Here is a 17,551-nt window from a genome sequence, read left to right as displayed (position 1 = left end):
TCCGTATGTGGCGTCCTTCTGCTGTGTAATTCTGCTTGCAGAGTCTGCAGAGCTCATTAGAGTGACATGGCTGCAGCCCACTATGAAAGGCTGAGCACTTTGCAGTTGAAGGGGGAAAAAAAAACCCAAACACAACCAACCAAGTCACAAATCAAAGACAGCAGAAGAGAATTGCTTTGTGGTTATGGTTTTAGCACCAGAAAACTCTTGGTTGGTGCTTGAGAGAAGAAAGCTTCCAAGAAAAGCTTTATTGCAGATGCAGAGCCTCAGAGTCTAAAGAACTGCCTTCAGTTTTGGGCTCCCCAGTTGAAGATGGACAGGGATCTGCTGGACAGGATCCAGTGGAGGGCTACGAGGATGATGAGGGGACTGGAGCACTGCCTGATGAGGAGAGGCTGAGGGCCCTGATGCTGCTTAGTCTGGAGAAGAGAAGACTGAGAGGGGATTTGATAAATGTCTGTAACTATCTGAGGGCTGGGGCTCAGGAGGGGGGACACAGGCTCTGCTCACTGCTCCCTCGGATAGGACAAGGAGCAATGGATGGAAGCTGCAGCACAGGAGGTTCCAGATCCTACACAAGGGGCAACTTCTTGCCTGGGAGGGTCCCAGAGCCTGGCACAGGCTGCCCAGAGAGGCTGTGGAGTCTCCTTGTGTGGAGCCTTTCCAGGCCTGTCTGGTTGTGTTCCTGTGTGCCCTGAGCTAGATTGGATGGTCCTGCTGTGGCAGGGGGGTTGGACTGGATGATCTCCTTGGGTCCCTTCCAACCCTTAATTCCCTGTGAGCTTGTGAAACTTGCCAAAGCCCTCAAGTTTTGTACACTTTTTTTTCCCCCCTTAATGTCCTCCTCACTCTGTCACCCTGCCTGCTGCTCATGAGCAGCAGCTCCATGTCTTCCTCTTCAAGCTTAAAGCCTCCTCTCCAGCTAAATATTGAGGTCAAGAATTTTTGCTGTATGCTGGGAATCAATGAAATGGGTGCTGAAAGCCAGCAGGACCTGGATGTTTAGGGGAGCTTCTTAGAAGAGGGAGGTAATGAACTTGGGTTTGGAGCCTGAGTTACCCCAGCATTGGCCAGCTGCAGCCTAAGATCAAACATGTGACAGGAGAGCATCCCAGGCGCTGGAGCTGCAAGTGTCACCAGGGCACAGAGTGCTGCTCCTCTTTAAAAGGAATTTCAGTCCCAGGCTGGGGCTGTACTCAGAAATGATGTCCAACAAGGGGCACTTCTGAAGTGCCAGTGTTGGCTGGATGGCCAAACTGTTTGTTCAGGTCACTGCCACTTCTCTCTGATGTAAATCCATGGGGATAAGGAGTAAATTTGTTAGGAGTTGCTCTCCAACGAGACACTTTAAATTCTAATATCCCTCTTCTACAGGCATCTGTAGATGCTTTCATTATCTGTAGATGATTTAAATGATGTTAATGATCTGTAGATGACTTAATGATTACTAAAAGATTATTTAAGTGCTATTATTTAAAGAATGCCCTGAAATTAAAGGGTATTTAAATAATCAATGATATTATTTTAATACCCTGAAATTAAAGGCTACCCTAACCCCACCCTCCTCTGTTCCCACATGCTACAAGATGTTATTTTATCACTTAGCCTCAGATATTTTGCAAGGAGAAGCTGTGACAGACAGGCAGATTAACTGCATAAAACAGAGAACCTCTTCTGGTTTACAGCTCTCATAACACTAAAATTAATTCTTAGCTTCAGGAAGTTAGAGCAATATTTACTTTAAAAGAGCGTACAAAGGCTTTGTGAAATGCATTGAGAGAGGAAAATAAACCTTTAATGCCTGCAGAGTATTCATCATCCATGTAGCAGTGTTGCTCTGAGTAATAATTGTAAGCAGATAAAACAGACTGAATGCAATCCAGAGCGCAAGGCAATGCCAAGAACGCAAGGCGACCACCAGAATGCAAGGTGATGATGAGAGCGCAAGGCAACGGCCAGAATGCAAGGCAACAGTGAGAGCACAAGGCGACGGCCAGAATGCAAGGTGATGACCAGAATGCAAGGCAACCGTGAGAGCACAAGGCGACGGCCAGAGCGCAAGGCGACGGCCAGAATGCAAGGCAACAATGAGAGCGCAAGGCGACGGCCAGAATGCAAGGCAACAGCCAGAGCGCAAGGCGACGGCCAGAGCGCAAGGCAACAGTGACAGCGCAAGGTGACGTCCAGAATGCAAGGCGACGGCCAGAATGCAAGGCGACGGCCAGAGCGCAAGGCGACGGCCAGAGCGCAAGGCGACGGCCAGAGCGCAAGGCGACGGCCAGAGCGCAAGGCGACGGCCAGAGCGCAAGGCGACAGTGACAGCGCAAGGCGACAGTGACAGCGCAAGGCGACAGTGACAGCGCAAGGCGACAGTGACAGCGCAAGGCGACAGTGACAGCGCAAGGCGACAGTGACAGCGCAAGGCGACAGTGACAGCGCAAGGCGACGGCCAGAATACAAGGCGACAGTGAGAGCGCAAGGCGATGGCCAGAGCGCAAGGCGACGGCCAGAGCGCAAGGCGACGGCCAGAGCGCAAGGCGACGGCCAGAGCGCAAGGCGACGGCCAGAGCGCAAGGCGACGGCCAGAGCGCAAGGCGACGGCCAGAGCGCAAGGTGACAGTGACAGCGCAAGGCGACGGCCAGAGCGCAAGGCGACGGCCAGAGCGCAAGGCGACGGCCAGAATGCAACGCGACAGTGAGAGCGCAAGGCGACGGCCAGAATGCAAGGCGACAGTGACAGTGCAAGGCGACGGCCAGAGCGCAAGGCGACAGTGACAGCGCAAGGTGACGGCCAGACTGCAAGGCGACGGCCAGACTGCAAGGCGACAGTGAGAGCGCAAGGTGACGGCCAGAATGCAAGGCGACAGTGACAGCGCAAGGTGACGGCCAGAATGCAAGGCGACGACCAGAATGCAAGGTGACAGTGACAGCGCAAGGCGACGGCCAGAGCGCAAGGCGACGGCCAGAGCGCAAGGCGACGGCCAGAGCGCAAGGCGACGGCCAGAGCGCAAGGCGACGGCCAGAGCGCAAGGCGACGGCCAGAGCGCAAGGCGACGGCCAGAGCGCAAGGCGACGGCCAGAGCGCAAGGCGACGGCCAGAGCGCAAGGCGACGGCCAGAGCGCAACGCGACGGCCAGAGCGCAACGCGACGGCCAGAGCGCAACGCGACGGCCAGAGCGCAACGCGACAGTGAGAGCGCAAGGCGACGGCCAGAGCGCAACGCGACAGTGAGAGCGCAAGGCGACGGCCAGAGCGCAACGCGACAGTGAGAGCGCAAGGCGACGGCCAGAGCGCAAGGCGACAGTGAGAGCGCAAGGCGACGGCCAGAATGCAAGGCGACAGTGAGAGCGCAAGGCGACGGCCAGAGCGCAAGGCGACAGCCAGAATGCAAGGCGACAGTGAGAGCGCAAGGCGACGGCCAGAATGCAAGGCGACAGTGAGAGCGCAAGGCGACGGCCAGACTGCAAGGCGACAGTGAGAGCGCAAGGCGACAGTGAGAGCGCAAGGCGACCGCCAGAATGCAAGGCGACAGTGAGAGCGCAAGGCGACCGCCAGAATGCAAGGCGACAGTGAGAGCGCAAGGCGACAGTGAGAGCGCAAGGCGACGGCCAGAATGCAAGGCGACAGTGAGAGCGCAAGGCGACCGCCAGAATGCAAGGCGACAGTGAGAGCGCAAGGCGACCGCCAGAATGCAAGGCGACGGCCAGAGCGCAAGGCGACGGCCAGAGCGCAAGGCGACGGCCAAATGCTACCAAGAAGAATCTTCAGGTAACAGTTTTAAAGCACAAACCCACTAAAAATGCCAATAATTCCTAGAGCTACAGCAGGGAATTCCAGACATTTCTGCCCTTTTTGCTGTAGCCCACGATGGGAAGGAAGCACCTTCAGCCAATTAGCGATCCGGTGTGATTAGACTGCATTAATTTCTTTTAATTCACACATCTGTCAGAAGAGCAAAGTACCACTGGGGAGAAAAACTACGTCTGGTTGTTGGGTTTTTTTTTATCCTATAGAAACTGAATTCTGCCCAGTGTGGGAAATAAAGAGATGCAGTGGAACATGATTTGAGACGTGAAAATATTCCATTTTAAAGTAAATTCTCTGTAATTCCATACCTGAAAGCTGATGTTTGGGAATGTAGATCGTTGGCAGCAGCTTGAATTGGGAACCCTTGCTTTGCTCTTTCCCAGACTTCTGTTTGCTGTTCAGGCATAACCAAGAAGAGTCCTTCAGCCCCATAAGCCAATCTGCTCCATCATAATAAGGAAAAATAACAGAATAAGGAAAATTAATATAATAATGAATCAAAAATATATTCACAAACAAAAATCATACAGGAAAATATAATCATAAGCAAAAAAAAGAAACAATGAGAAGGGGAAATGCAATAATAAGGAAAAATCAATAAGCAAAAGCAATACAATAATAAGCAAAAGTAATATGATCAAAGTAGTACAATACAAAGCAAGAATAATAAGCCAGAAGACTATAAGAGGCAGGAATAACCCAGCAATAGGCAAAAATAGCCCAGCAATAGGCAAAAATAACAAATATAGAGATAAATAATAAAATAGAAAATGTGATAAAATAGAAAAATTAATAATACAGTAAAAAGAATTAATAAAATAGTAAGGAAAATAAAATTGTATGAAAAAAAATCAAATCCTAAGAAAAATAATAAAATAGTAAGAAAAAAAATTTAAATACTAAGAAAAATTAAATAGTAAGGAAATATCATGAAATAGTAAGAAAAATTTATAAAATAGTAAGGAAAAAATAAAATTGTATAAAAAAAGAATCAAATCCTAAATAAAAATTAATATTAAGAAAAACTAAATAGTAAGAAAAAATTGTGAAATAGTAAGAAAAATTAATAAAATAGTAGGGGAAAATAATAAAATTGTATGAAAAAAATAATCAAATCCTAAGAAAAATAATAAAACAGTAAGAAAAAATATGAAATAGTAAGAAAAAAAATTAATAGGAAAAGTTATAAACAGTAAGAAAATTAATAAAATAGTAAAAAGAATTAATAAAATAGTAAAAGTAAAAAAATAATCAAATCCTAAGAAAAATAATAAAATAGTAAGAAAAAAAATATGAAATAGTAAGAAAATGTATTAAATAGTAAGAAATATTTATGAAATAGTAAGAAAATTAATGAAATAGTTTAAGAAAATTAAGTAGTAGGGGAAAATAGTAAGGAAAAATAATAAAATCATATGAAAAATAATAAAATCATAAAAACAGTAAAATAGTAAGGAAAAATAGGAAATCGTTAAAAAATGAATAGTAGGAAAAATTAATAAAATAGTAAGAAAAATAATAAAATAGTAAGAAAATAAAAATAAAATACTAATAAAAAGTAGTAAATTGGTAAGGAAAAATAATAAAATAGTAAGGGAAAATAATAAAGTACTAAGAAAAGTTAATAAAGCAGTAGGGAAAATTAATAAAATGGCAAGAAAAAATACTAAAATAGTAGGCAAAATGCAATGCTCAGCAAAAGCAATACAATAAGAAGGGAAAATACTGCAGTTCTAAGGAAAATAATATAATTATAAGTAAAAATAATGCAATAATAAGAAAAAAAAACACCTAATAATAAAGAACTCTTCTTAGCAAGGAAGAAAGCCGAGGAGCCAAACTCCTATCTAGCAAAGGAACAAGGAGTTGCATCAGTTTGGCTTTTCCTGAGCCCTTCTCTTCAGCTTACCTCAGAAGTGGGTTCCCCAGCACACAGCCTTCTCAGCTGCCTCTGCAGGACCAGACCCCCTCATGCCTTGGCTTTATCTGCATCATTCCTGTGGATAGGAATTATGATAAAGAGCCTCAACACCACAGAGTGAGGAAATGGGGAACAGTAATGAGGATATCATCATCTGGAAGAGCTTCATAAAGCATAAGTTAAGCAGGCACTGCCTTGACCCTGAATTCAGCTAAACAGAGATGAAAGCCTGTCACAAAAGTTGCCATGATACCCTAAGAAATGGACCAAATTAGTGCACACTCCTGAGCCACGAGGAGCCTGGCCACGAAATTAGGCAGGCAGATTTGCTGCTGTTCCCCCTTTAATCAGATCCAAAGGTCTCTCTGGTGCAGGCAGAGATGTGCAATCACTTTGCCATAGGGAATCATCTGAATTAGAAGCTAATCATTCAGCTGCTCTTCATCTTTACAAGTATATTGATGGATGTCCTGCTGCAATGTTAAAGCAAATAATAATAATAATAATAATAATAATAATAATAATAATAATAATAATAGCAATAATAAAGATATAAATGCTGCCAGGGGTCATTATTAGTGCCTTGGCTGTCAGTTAGTCAAATCAACTAAAAGAGCAATTACCCTGATGGTACTCAGGTTGGAAGGGTGGATAAAATAGAGTTCAGTGCTGGTATTAGGTTGTGTTTGGGAGTAGTGATCCTACAACAGAGGGGTTTGGGTTTTTTCCCCTCTGAATTATTATAATGAGGACATTTTTGCATTGGAATTCACCTGCAGTAACTTTGTCCTCAACTTGGGTCTCTTAATCTTGCTTTAAGCCTTCAAAGATGCATAGCAGCTTTCCATCAGGAGAGTCCTTTCCTTTCCATCAGGTGGGTCCTGCTTTACAGCATTAACCACTTTCCAAGCCTCACAGCAGCTTCTTTCTTCCTTTTCCCTTCAAAACAATAACAATTTGACACACAGATCACAAAGCTGTGGAAGAAAAATCAGAGAAGGATGAGCAAAGCTTCTTAAAAGATCTCCCTGGTCACTCTGAAGAATACTTCTGCTGAGGTGTTTGTGCACACTGAGAAACACAAAAGCAGTGGAAGCAGACTCAAGCTTTACTCTTTACTGTTCAAAGCATTTAGTTCTGCTCCAGCAAATCACTTCCTTATGTACTACTGAAATTACAAAGTGATTCATGTTGAGGATATAAACCAGACCAGGAGCTAAGATGTTAAATGCTAAAAGAGGTGGAGGTGTTTGAAAGCAGAAGTGAGTATTCAGCACTGTAGTGCTGTGCTCTTACTCAGGGTAGTGCAGCAGTAGTTGTATCTCTCCTCACATACAAATGATGCAAAGTTATGTAAACACAAAGTGATAGAGAATTAATCTCCTTATACAAAGCTGGTTGCTGCTCCTGGATTTTGTTGCTGTTGCAAAAAGTAAGCTGTGTACATTCTCCACTCTTGCTGCAGGACTGATGAGAAGGAAATAAAGCAAATCCCTTCTGATGCAAGGAGATGCAGCGTTTGCTGCTCAAGGAGCGGGGACCCGGTGAATGCCATCAACATTCGAGAGTCAAAACAGCACAGGAGCTACACGGAAAAGAGTGAAAGCAGCTCGTGTGTTTGTAAGCTAAGCTGAGACGCTTTGTCTGCTGTTCAGATGCCAGGCATGCAAGTAAAGGACAAAAACTTTTAGAGAAGACAAAAGAATTTGGCAAAATCATCAATGCTCTCAGTGCTGACTGCAAGCATTTGCAGCTCCCCTTGGCCACTGCTGACCTCCTGAATTGTGCATGAAGAGCAGCGTAACTCAGCAGCGTTCTTAGCTGGCTTTAGTCAATTAAATGAGGTTTAAGCTCCTGAGGTATTAATGCATTTGGCTTCTGCTGCCTCTTACTGTTGTTTTTCTTGGGACTGAAATAATTTTAATAGAAATGGGAGCAGACTGTGGGACAAATCTCCAATTCCATTAATTGCTGATGGAACGTCGCTGTTAATGACGGAGCAGTGTGTGATCAGATCTGACTTAGAATACAAGCTTGGGTTAACTACTACTTGCAGTTAGGAAGGGCAGGGATTTTATGTGGTTTAATTTGTTGCATGAGCATTTGCTGGAATCAGATGCTAAAAGCAGGAGACCCTGCTGAGGTGTATTTCCACCTGGGTGGAAGAGGAAGCCTACCACTGCAAACTGGCCTAGCAACAATGAGATCACTGCTAAATTTACTTCTCAATTCCTAGTCAGAGGACAAAGAGTGACACTATTGATTTAAAGGAGGAAGAAACTTAACCCATGGTAGCTCAATTAGCAGATGGATGTCACTCTGCTTTGCACCACTCTGAAACGTAAGCGGTTTGCCTTCTACAGCACTTCCCAATTACAAGCAGAAAAACAGGGACTATCTTTCCAGCAATCCCCATCACAAACACTGCTGCATGAGGTGGTGCTGTATAAAACACCATCCTAGACCAGCAAGGTTTGGAAGGGACCACTGGATGTATAAAACAGGCTCTTAGACCATTAAGGTCTGGAAGGGACCTCTGGATGTACAAAACACCATCCTAGACCAGTAAGGTTTGGAAGGGGCCTCTGGAGATAGTTGCAGAGGGACTGTTCCAAACATAATGCAGAAGGTCTATTCATGGGAGAGGGAAAATATACTGAGTTTAAAAAAGAACCTCCAACTACATGAGCAAGGGTGAGCAGGTCTTGGGCAATGCTGTATTTCCTCCAACAGCAGACCTTCAGGAGGGTTAAACAAATCATTTCTTTCTTTCTTTCTTGTTTTTTTTTTTTTAACTGTTTCAGGACCCAGTCTCTCTCCCAGGGACAAAAAAAAAATCACCCAGCTTCTTCCTCCTAATGTTTGCTACCAAAAAAAGATAATTGGCAAACGAGGAGGATTTAAACTCTAAGAAGCCAGTAGTAATGAGCTGATCACTAAGATATTGCTCAAAGGTTTGGATCCCCCAGGATGGCAATAAGAGGCCTGTTCAGCTCAGCTACGTATCCCTCATCGGAGCCAGTGGAAAGGAAAACGCACACCATACCCCCACCATACCGCCGGCGCTTCCCCGCAGCTTCCTGCCGGCTCAGAGCCTTCCCCTGCTGTCTGCCACAAAACAGCCACAAAACTATTTTTAAATGCATCAGGAGTCCATGACCCCAGAAGCAGCAACTTCCCCTTCTCGGCAGAGCGCATCTCACTTCGGCAAGTGTCAAGGCTTTCTGGCTGGCTGGAGAGCTCGGCAGGCTCTGCTCTGCGCCCAAAAAGGCCATGTCAGTCTTACACAACTTAATCAGTGCCTACATACAGGAAAGCAACACTGCAGCCTTCCTGATCATTTTAATGAGGACCCCTGGCTATGCAGTCATTGAAATATAATTGACTTGCTCTTCTCTGATTTTCATAATAGACACTGCAACCTCTGCTGCTCCGATTTTGCTATAAGAAATGTCAAGAGAGATTGGAAGTTTCCTGCGTGGCCCCATTAAAACCGCAAACATGCCACCCTGTCTCTTGCATTAGCTGCCGTCATCTTGCCCGGAACTCATTATGCAGATAGAAGATGCAAATGTTTCAGCTCTCTCACGTCTAACCAAACTGCCCGTGCCAGGAAAATAAAGCAGCAGGGAAATAATTTCCCCTCCCTCTGCCCGTGCGTGCGCCCATGGTCTTCGCATCGCATCAGGCTGCCAGCACCCCTCTGCCGGCGTGTGGACGTGCGGAGGGTGGCGGCTGCTGCAGAGCACACGGCTCAGGCTGCGGCTGCTGCAGAGCACACGGCTCAGGCTGCGGCTGCTGCAGAGCACACGGCTCAGGCTGCGGCTGCTGCAGAGCACACGGCTCAGGCTGCGGCTGCTGCAGAGCACACGGCTCAGGCTGCGGCTGCTGCAGAGCACACGGCTCAGGCTGCGGCTGCTGCAGAGCACACGGCTCAGGCTGCGGCTGCTGCAGAGCACACGGCTCAGGCTGCGGCTGCTGCAGAGCACACGGCTCAGGCTGCGGCTGCTGCAGAGCACACGGCTCAGGCTGCGGCTGCTGCAGAGCACACGGCTCAGGCTGCGGCTGCTGCAGAGCACACGGCTCAGGCTGCGGCTGCTGCAGAGCACACGGCTCAGGCTGCGGCTGCTGCAGAGCACACGGCTCAGGCTGCGGCTGCTGCAGAGCACACGGCTCAGGCTGCGGCTGCTGCAGAGCACACGGCTCAGGCTGCGGCTGCTGCAGAGCACACGGCTCAGGCTGCGGCTGCTGCAGAGCACACGGCTCAGGCTGCGGCTGCTGCAGCGCACACGGCTCAGGCTGCGGCTGCTGCAGAGCACACGGCTCAGGCTGCGGCTGCTGCAGCGCACACGGCTCAGGCTGCGGCTGCAGCTCTTCTATTTTAGGTAGAGTCAGAAGGTTATTCGGCAGACGCCGGCAGGGCTGAGGAAGAGGTTTTTTCTGAGCTGAAGCAAGCCTATCTAATGCTAACTATTGCTTTAAAAATCAAACCAGGAGCAGGAACTATTCAGATGTGAAGATCTCATCGTGCCCAGGAGTGCGTTCAGCGTCGGTTTCTAACTCCGACAACGAGCACGTCAGATGTGGTGTTTTGAGCAAGCCCTAATTGCTTACTACACCCAGCCCTGCACTAAACAAAGCGTCAGGTGAAGACCTGAGCCTCCTGCATGCTAACCAAGTTCTGCTCAGATCTGGCTAGGCTCTGACGGTCACTCCCCAGCCCAGCACAGGGGGCCCTAGCAGATCCAGCAGAGAAAGCGATTCCCTCTCCACTCAGCTGTGCAATTTGCAGCACAGAAGATCTCTCTCCTTGTCAATTTTAACACACTGAGGATGTTATTCCTCCTCCTCCTTCCCCCCCCCCCCCCCCCCCCCGTTAATGCTGTCCCTGTTACATCACTTTTTAGGACTCTAAAGTATTTTAATAACTACAACGGGGTCATCACTTAGTGTGTTACTAATCACTCCAATTAAGACCTTCACACCTCTCCTGGTTTTCCACTCGGGCTCTCAGCCATCTACATTCCAACAAAGGCTTTATATCTTGCCACAGGCTTAACAATTAACCCAGCACAAATCTAATTGCTGCAAGAGTTGATTTTTTTTTATCTGCATTCCAATTGATTTTAGTAAGACTGAGATGCTCCTGCTCTGCTGTGGTGCTATGTGGTGCTACAGAGGGGACTGCTCCTGCTCTGCTGTCTGATGTGATGCTACAGAGGGGGCTGCTCCTGCACTGCTGTCTGATGTGGTGCTACAGAGGGGGCTGCTCCTGCTCTGCCGTCTGATATGCTGGTAGAGGGGGGACAGAAAAATCAACCTTGAGGCAGTGGCACTCTGAAAGAACCAAAAGGAGTGGCAAAACAGAGGCTTTTGCTCAGTATTTAATGTCATACATTATCATTTTTTTCCCTCACAAGTGTCTGACAATTCCCTTCCCCATTTTCAGTGTACACCCTGGGCAGTATCATTCTTCCTGGCATATTTACACATTTTATCTTTGATGTCTTCACATAGAGGGCTTGAGAAGGAGTGTTTGTGGGCTCCATTTTCAGGGGGTGCTGTGGACCAACCAAGCACAGCCCCAGAGTTTGGTTTGGGTCTTTCCCATCTGCCCTGCACTGTCTTCTCTTACAACGCAAAGATGTTGCTACACAGCACCTTCAGGAGACAGACAGACTTGTAAGCATTGTGCCAGCTCTGTGTGTGTGTGCAGCCTGTCACCCAGCCATGGCCCCATGCCCTCCCACCCATTACTCTGGGGCTAGCAGAACTCATCAGTGTACAAGAGGCAAAGGAAGGAGCCCTAAGCTGCCTGGGGGTCAACATCAGTGCACACATTCCTGTTGCTCTGGCAACACAGAACCACAGCACCATGCAGCTTGGCAAAGTCCTTCAGCGTCACCAAGGCCAACCTAGAACCCTACTCTACAAGAGTCACTTTAAACCATAGCCCCAAGCACCACATCCAAACCATCCTTAGACACATCCAGGCTGGATGACTCCACCACCTCTGTGGGCAGCTCATTCCAGTCCCTGACCACTCTCTCTACATGAGAAACTTTTCCCTAATGTCCACTCTAAACCTGCCCAGCCTCAGCTTGAGGCCATTGCCCCTTGTTCTGTCTCCAGTTACCTGTGAGAAGAGCCCAGCAGCAGTCTCTCCACAAGGTCCTCTCAGGTACTTGTAAACAGCAATGAGGTCTGCCCTCAGCCAACACATGGGAGTACCTCGTGGACTACTTTACACATAGCAGCAGCACCTGGACTCCAAGGAGCAAAGGCTTCAGTAACGTCAGTGGGTTCTAGCACAGTTCTACCACACGTGGGAAATGGGATTTAATTGAGGAGTCTGAAACTGGAGCTGCTGAGGTGACAAAAACTCCCAGCAGAACAAGAATGAAAATGACTGCAGAAGTGTTGAATAAATCAGCAACAAATCAATTGCTCACCTCTCCCTCAGCCATCTCCATGCTCTTTCTCAGGCTGGTCCTCACTTCCCCAAGCAAGCTTGCAGTCCTACTGACACATCCTCTTACAGAACCTGCAGGGGGAAAGGGTGAGGAAAAAAAACATCTGAGACCTGAATTTTTCAGAGCCACGCAGGGGTTCACCTCCATTTCAGAACAACATTTTCCAGAGGGGGCCACAAGGATGAGCAGAAGGCTGGAGCTGCTCTGCTGTGAGGAGAGACTGAGTTGGGGCTGTTCAGTCTGGAAAGGAGAAGGCTCCCAGGTGACCTTATTGTAACCTTTCAGTATCTTAAGTAGGTTACAAGAGAGCTGAGGAGGGACTTTTTAGGCTGATAGGACTGGGGGGAATGGAACAAAGCTGGGAATGGGTAGATTCAGACTGGGTGTTAGGAAGAAGTTGTTCAGCATGAGGGTGGTGAGAGCCTGGAAGGGGTTGCCCAGGGAGGTGGTGGAAGCCTCATCCCTGGAGGTGTTTCAGGCCAGGCTGGATGAGGCTGTGGCCAGCCTGATCTAGGGTGAGATGTGGGGTTGGAACTGAATGACCCTTGTGGTCCCCTCCAACCCTGACTGAGTCTATGATTAGCAGACTGTGGGTGCCCACTCAAAGTGCAGCTGAGCTGCTCTAGATGTTACTGAGCAGGTGCCAGACCTCATTCAGATCCAAAGCTCCTGTGGAGATGCTCAGAATTCTGTTTTCCAAGCACCCTCTTCAACCTTGTGCCAAAGGGAGAGAAGAGATTCCAGCAGGATTTATGCATCAACTTGTGAGAATCTGAGCCCTACCTGACAGCATTTTCAAGAAGCCAGCAAAGGCCTTAGGAACCTATAGAGAACTTTTTTAATGGGTGTGGAAGCTGGAGACAAGCATTGCCCCAGGGCTGAGATGTGGGGACAAATGTTCCCTGCTTGCTCCATTCCAGCAGTTACCAATGGGAAAGGTAAGATCTGTTACTCCTGCCTTCCCAGGGTTCCCTATTTACCAGTGGTTACTGGGAATTGGTGCTCTTAATCCATGCATTTCTAACCTTATCTTACCACCCACAATGTGCCATTGGAGATAGGTTGAGATAGGTTCACATTTCACACACAGAGACAGCTGTGGGCATGCTGCAGGTGCCATTGTAGCTCTGACACAGTGGATGCTAAACCCTCATAAATCACAGCCTTTTCCTTGTGCCTTTTCCTGACAAAGGGAGGCAGAACCAAAGCATTACCCAAATGCTGCTTTGGAGGAATTCCCACTCAACCTACCAAAATATCACCCCCAAATCCCCTACTTGGAAGGAGTTTCCACTCAATCACCCCCCCCAGAATGCTACTTAGGAGGAATTTTCCATCAACCTAGAAATTTACACTGGTTAAACTCTAAGCAGAAATGTCTCTCTCTGGGTTTTTCAGGCCATTTTCCACATCTCTGCTTATCCTGTGGAGCATTTCAGAGCCACACTCGGTCCTGACTGATGTTTTTTGCCTTTTTTTCCCTGGTTTGAGGAGGGGAAGCCTAGGGCAGCAGATGTCACTGGGAGTCAAGGTAGCTCACAGACAGGCACGCTTGCCTTCAGCAAGTGCACATATTTGGGCCTGGGGAACTCTTAGTGTCTCCAAGGAGAAGTGGCAACTGAAAAAAAAACCACTCTGAGCATCCACAGTTCAGACATAAACACCTAAAGCCTTCAGCTCTGCTGCTAAATGACAATGCAAACATCTGAGCTGCTCCCCCGAGCTGCTCATGCAATCAGCATCGCTTGCAGACTAATCTGATGCCATACAGATGTCTAAAGCAAGACAAAATGAATCACACCTAAAATGGCTCATTGCTCTCTGCTGGCCCCACAGGGCAGAGAACGCTGAGCTGGCACCTGGGCACCTACCTTGCAACATCTGCTTTTGCTCAGGTGAATCCTCTGCCAGCTGCCTTGTTTTCAGTGCTCCGTCCTAACAGAGAAGTGGCCGATGGCTCTGAGCCATGGGATGCCTGACCTGGGTGATGCACCATGCAAAGCCCTTGTGGAGGGATGTGATGGTCCTTCCAGGATGGTTGTGCTCAGGAGCAAAGGGAAGTCTCTCCCAGCTAGCTAAAGCTGTAGCATTTGTGATGCACGCAAAAGCTCACGGTGGGAATAAAGAGCTCCCCCTCGGCTCAGGCTCCATTTCTGGCTGCCTGTTTGAATGTACCCCCCTGGCACTCAGCTGTGACCTTGTTCCTGCTTCCTTTGGCAGCATTGGGTGGCTCCTTGCACCCAAAGCTCTTGAAAACACAGCAATGCCAAAAGACCCAAGCAGAAGGAAGTGTCCTCAGCTAAAGGTATTGTTCCAAGCCTGCCAGTGTCCCTCTGCTGCACTGAGGTCCCAGACACGTGCCAATATGGTTTGCTTTCTCAAGTGTAATCAGGTTGACATCTATCTACACTGATTACCCTTCAGAAGGGGAGAGGGAAATTCGGGAGGTGGGAGAGAGGTTCTCTGCTCTCTGGTGGCTTCAGATGTATCCTCCATAGTGTAGTTTGGGCCTCTGGGCATAGCTCTGAGAGATGAGTGGTGCGTGAGGAACCCTCCTGGAGGCTTCTGCCTCAGAGATGCTCTTCCCTATTCCTGCTCACTCCCCAGGGCAGTCATTTGTGGCTGGTCTATACCAGCAGCAAATTATAGCAACCTCCATGCCAATTCAGCTTGCATCTGGGAACTGGGAGAGGTGGGGGGCTGAGGGACAGAGGGCTCTGGCCTCTGCCTGACCATCTGCCTGGTGAAGCACTGGTACTATTTAGTCTCCAGTGAGGGATGCAGGGGGAGCAAGCACCACTTTGAAGCTTCATAGCCCTGACTGTGCTGTCAGTCAACCCAACTCAGTCTGCCCTTTTCTCCTGACTCTGGCAATTCACAGCCATGCAAGAATTGCTCAAAACACAACAGCAAGAGCCTGCTCCACTGAAACCCTTCTCGTGCTGGATAGCCTGCAGGCAGCTCAATTCTGAGCCCTTCCAAAGTTAGCTAGAGAGGAAACACTGCCTAGATTTCATGGCCTTTGTGTGGCACCCTAAATGCCAAGCAAGACTCTTCCTCAGGCCCGGCACAGCTTTGCTAGATGGCTCTGCAAACACCAAGGTGCTCCTGCCATGGGGCGCAGTGGGCGAGGCTGGCAGGTTATGGTCAGACCTTCACACAGGTTGCATTTCTCTTCTCCCTCCATGCTGGCAGTTCACCCAGACCCCCTTTCTCAGCTCCTTGCATGATAGCAGAGCTGCTTAACATTGCTGTTTGCTGATCAGATGGGTTTAAAATCATTGTTACAGACACAACCCTGTCACCACTGCCAACTGCGTTACATAAAGATCATCTCGTTAAGGATGGGAGTGCCAAGAGGGTGCTCTTGGTTTAGTGGACTTGTGTCCAAGGCCAAAGGCAGAGGCAGGAAATCAGGTCCCTTTAATTAATGTTCCAACTGCACTATACAACCCTGACCATGTCTCCTTCCCCTGCCTGCCTCCTCTTGCCAGTGCTGGTAGAAGGTGGAGTGACAAATCCTTTCTTAAGATTCACACCCCACAGCTCCACCACTAAGGTGAACCACATCGAAGCAACCCCTCACAGCCTTCCCCTGCTCCTTTCCTTCTCTGGCTAAAGCTGCTCCCTTGGTCTTTGCCTTGTACCAGCGTGTGCCTGAGCTCCCTGGGAGACATTTGGATGGGAATCCTGGGAATGCAGCCTTTAGCTAGCACACTCGATGTGAATGGTCTCTTGGCTGACTTCACTCACCTCCATCTGTCAGACTGGCTCTGCGCCTGCCTACAAGTCAGCCAGGCTGCCTCAGCAGGGCACAGGTGCCAGCAAGGATGCACTGGGGTGGGCAGCACACACAGCACTTCATGCCATGCCTGCTTGCAAAGGAAAGAGGGACTGGTGCCATGGTGTCACCCTGCTGGCTTTGGACCATCAGCTCATGTTGCACCTCTGTTTTCAGGGAAATCTCTGAAAAGAAGAGGGCAGCTCACCAGGCAAACACCGAGGGGCTGAAGGGGAGGGCAGCTCACCAGGCAAACACCGAGGGGCTGAAGGGGAGGGCAGCTCACCAGGCAAACACCGAGGGGCTGAAGGGGAGGGCAGCTCACCAGGCAAACACCGAGGGGCTGAAGGGGAGGGCAGCTCACCAGGCAAACACCGAGGGGCTGAAGAGGAGGGCAGCTCACCAGGCAAACACCGAGGGGCTGAAGAGGAGGGCAGCTCACCATGCAAACACCGAGGGGCTGAAGGGGAGGGCAGCTCACCAGGCAAACACCGAGGGGCTGAAGAGGAGGGCAGCTCACCAGGCAAACACCGAGGGGCTGAAGAGGAGGGCAGCTCACCAGGCAAACACCGAGGGGCTGAAGGGGAGGGCAGCTCACCAGGCAAACACCGAGGGGCTTTCCATGTACCTCTTGTTCCATCCACAAGGGCAATCCTTCTCCCAGTCCTTCATCAAAAGGCCTGCAGTGGCCTGCAGTACTTCTACTCTTTCCTTGGTGTCTCCAGCTTTGTTGCAGAGCCTTTAAGGATGTGTTAGGAGCTGTTAAATCTGAACTTCTCATCTGAACAGTACCTGAAGGAGCCTGCAAAAAAAGACAGGAGGAGACTTTCTACAATGGCTTGTAGCAATAAGGAGTGAAGGAATGGACTGAAGGTTGAGGAGGCAGATTTAGACTGGAGATGAGGAGGGAATTCTTGGCAGAGTGGGGATACACCAGAGCAGGTTGCCCAGGGAGGTCGTGGAGGTCCCCTGCCTGGAGAGTGGATGAGGTCTTGAGGGAGCTTTCACTCAGAAACACTCCGAGCTGAGCTATCTCAGTTAGATAAGTGCTGTAGCTTGTCCCCATGCAGGGGGGATTTGTTTCATCTACTATTGTGCCATGTACCAGCTGGGGGAGGTGGGAGTCAGCTCCTCTGTTTCTGCAGCAAGCAGTAAAATGGATCACATCTCTTTATAGCTGTGTTCTGCTCACAGGGAAGACTAGAAACATCTCCTTAAGCAGATAAAAGGGGCCAAGGAAGACAAGAGGATCTGGCTAAGAAGTGCAACAGCTCAAAAATCCTAACAGCTTCTTAAAAATCGTGTTTAAGTTGCTAAATCAGTGGAGTAGGATTGATTTAGAGGATGGGTCCTGGATTATGCTGGGGGGGGGAAGGGTGCTAAAAGAGTCATAGCCTGCCCTGACAGCTTGGAAGCTGGGAGCTTTTGACTCCACGTCCCCTATTATCCTGTCGAAACATGCAGCAGTCATTCTCAGAGCATGTCCTATTGTCTGGCACTGTGTTGGTGTTCATGGACGAGTGAGCACTCTGAAACTGTGACTAACTCCTGGATTAACAGCTCCTTTCC

At 48.7% G+C, this 17,551-nt stretch overlaps 1 long non-coding RNA gene across 2 annotated transcripts in view; it reads right to left on the bottom strand.

Moving 5' to 3' along the window:
- Nucleotides 1-3,902: 3,902 nt before the first annotated feature.
- The window catches only part of LOC135189665 (uncharacterized), a 43,271-nt gene continuing 29,622 nt past the window's right edge, over nt 3,903-17,551 (bottom strand). Inside the window, exons 2-6 of one of the 2 annotated variants that reach the window (XR_010308209.1) lie at nt 16,581-16,784; nt 12,181-12,272; nt 6,502-6,667; nt 5,717-5,804; nt 3,903-4,247 (exon numbers count right to left, since the gene is read on the bottom strand). This is a non-coding gene — a long non-coding RNA (uncharacterized LOC135189665). The remainder of the gene's footprint in view (nt 4,248-5,716; nt 5,805-6,501; nt 6,668-12,180; nt 12,273-16,580; nt 16,785-17,551) is intronic. The other variant, XR_010308210.1, reaches the window with a different exon arrangement.

The sequence above is a fragment of the Pogoniulus pusillus genome, chromosome 33 (genome assembly GCF_015220805.1).
Source record: "Pogoniulus pusillus isolate bPogPus1 chromosome 33, bPogPus1.pri, whole genome shotgun sequence".
In the NCBI taxonomy this organism is placed as follows: Eukaryota; Metazoa; Chordata; class Aves; order Piciformes; family Lybiidae; genus Pogoniulus; species Pogoniulus pusillus.
Note: the sequence above shows the minus strand (reverse complement) of the source record. Positions and strands in the feature narration are given on the sequence as shown.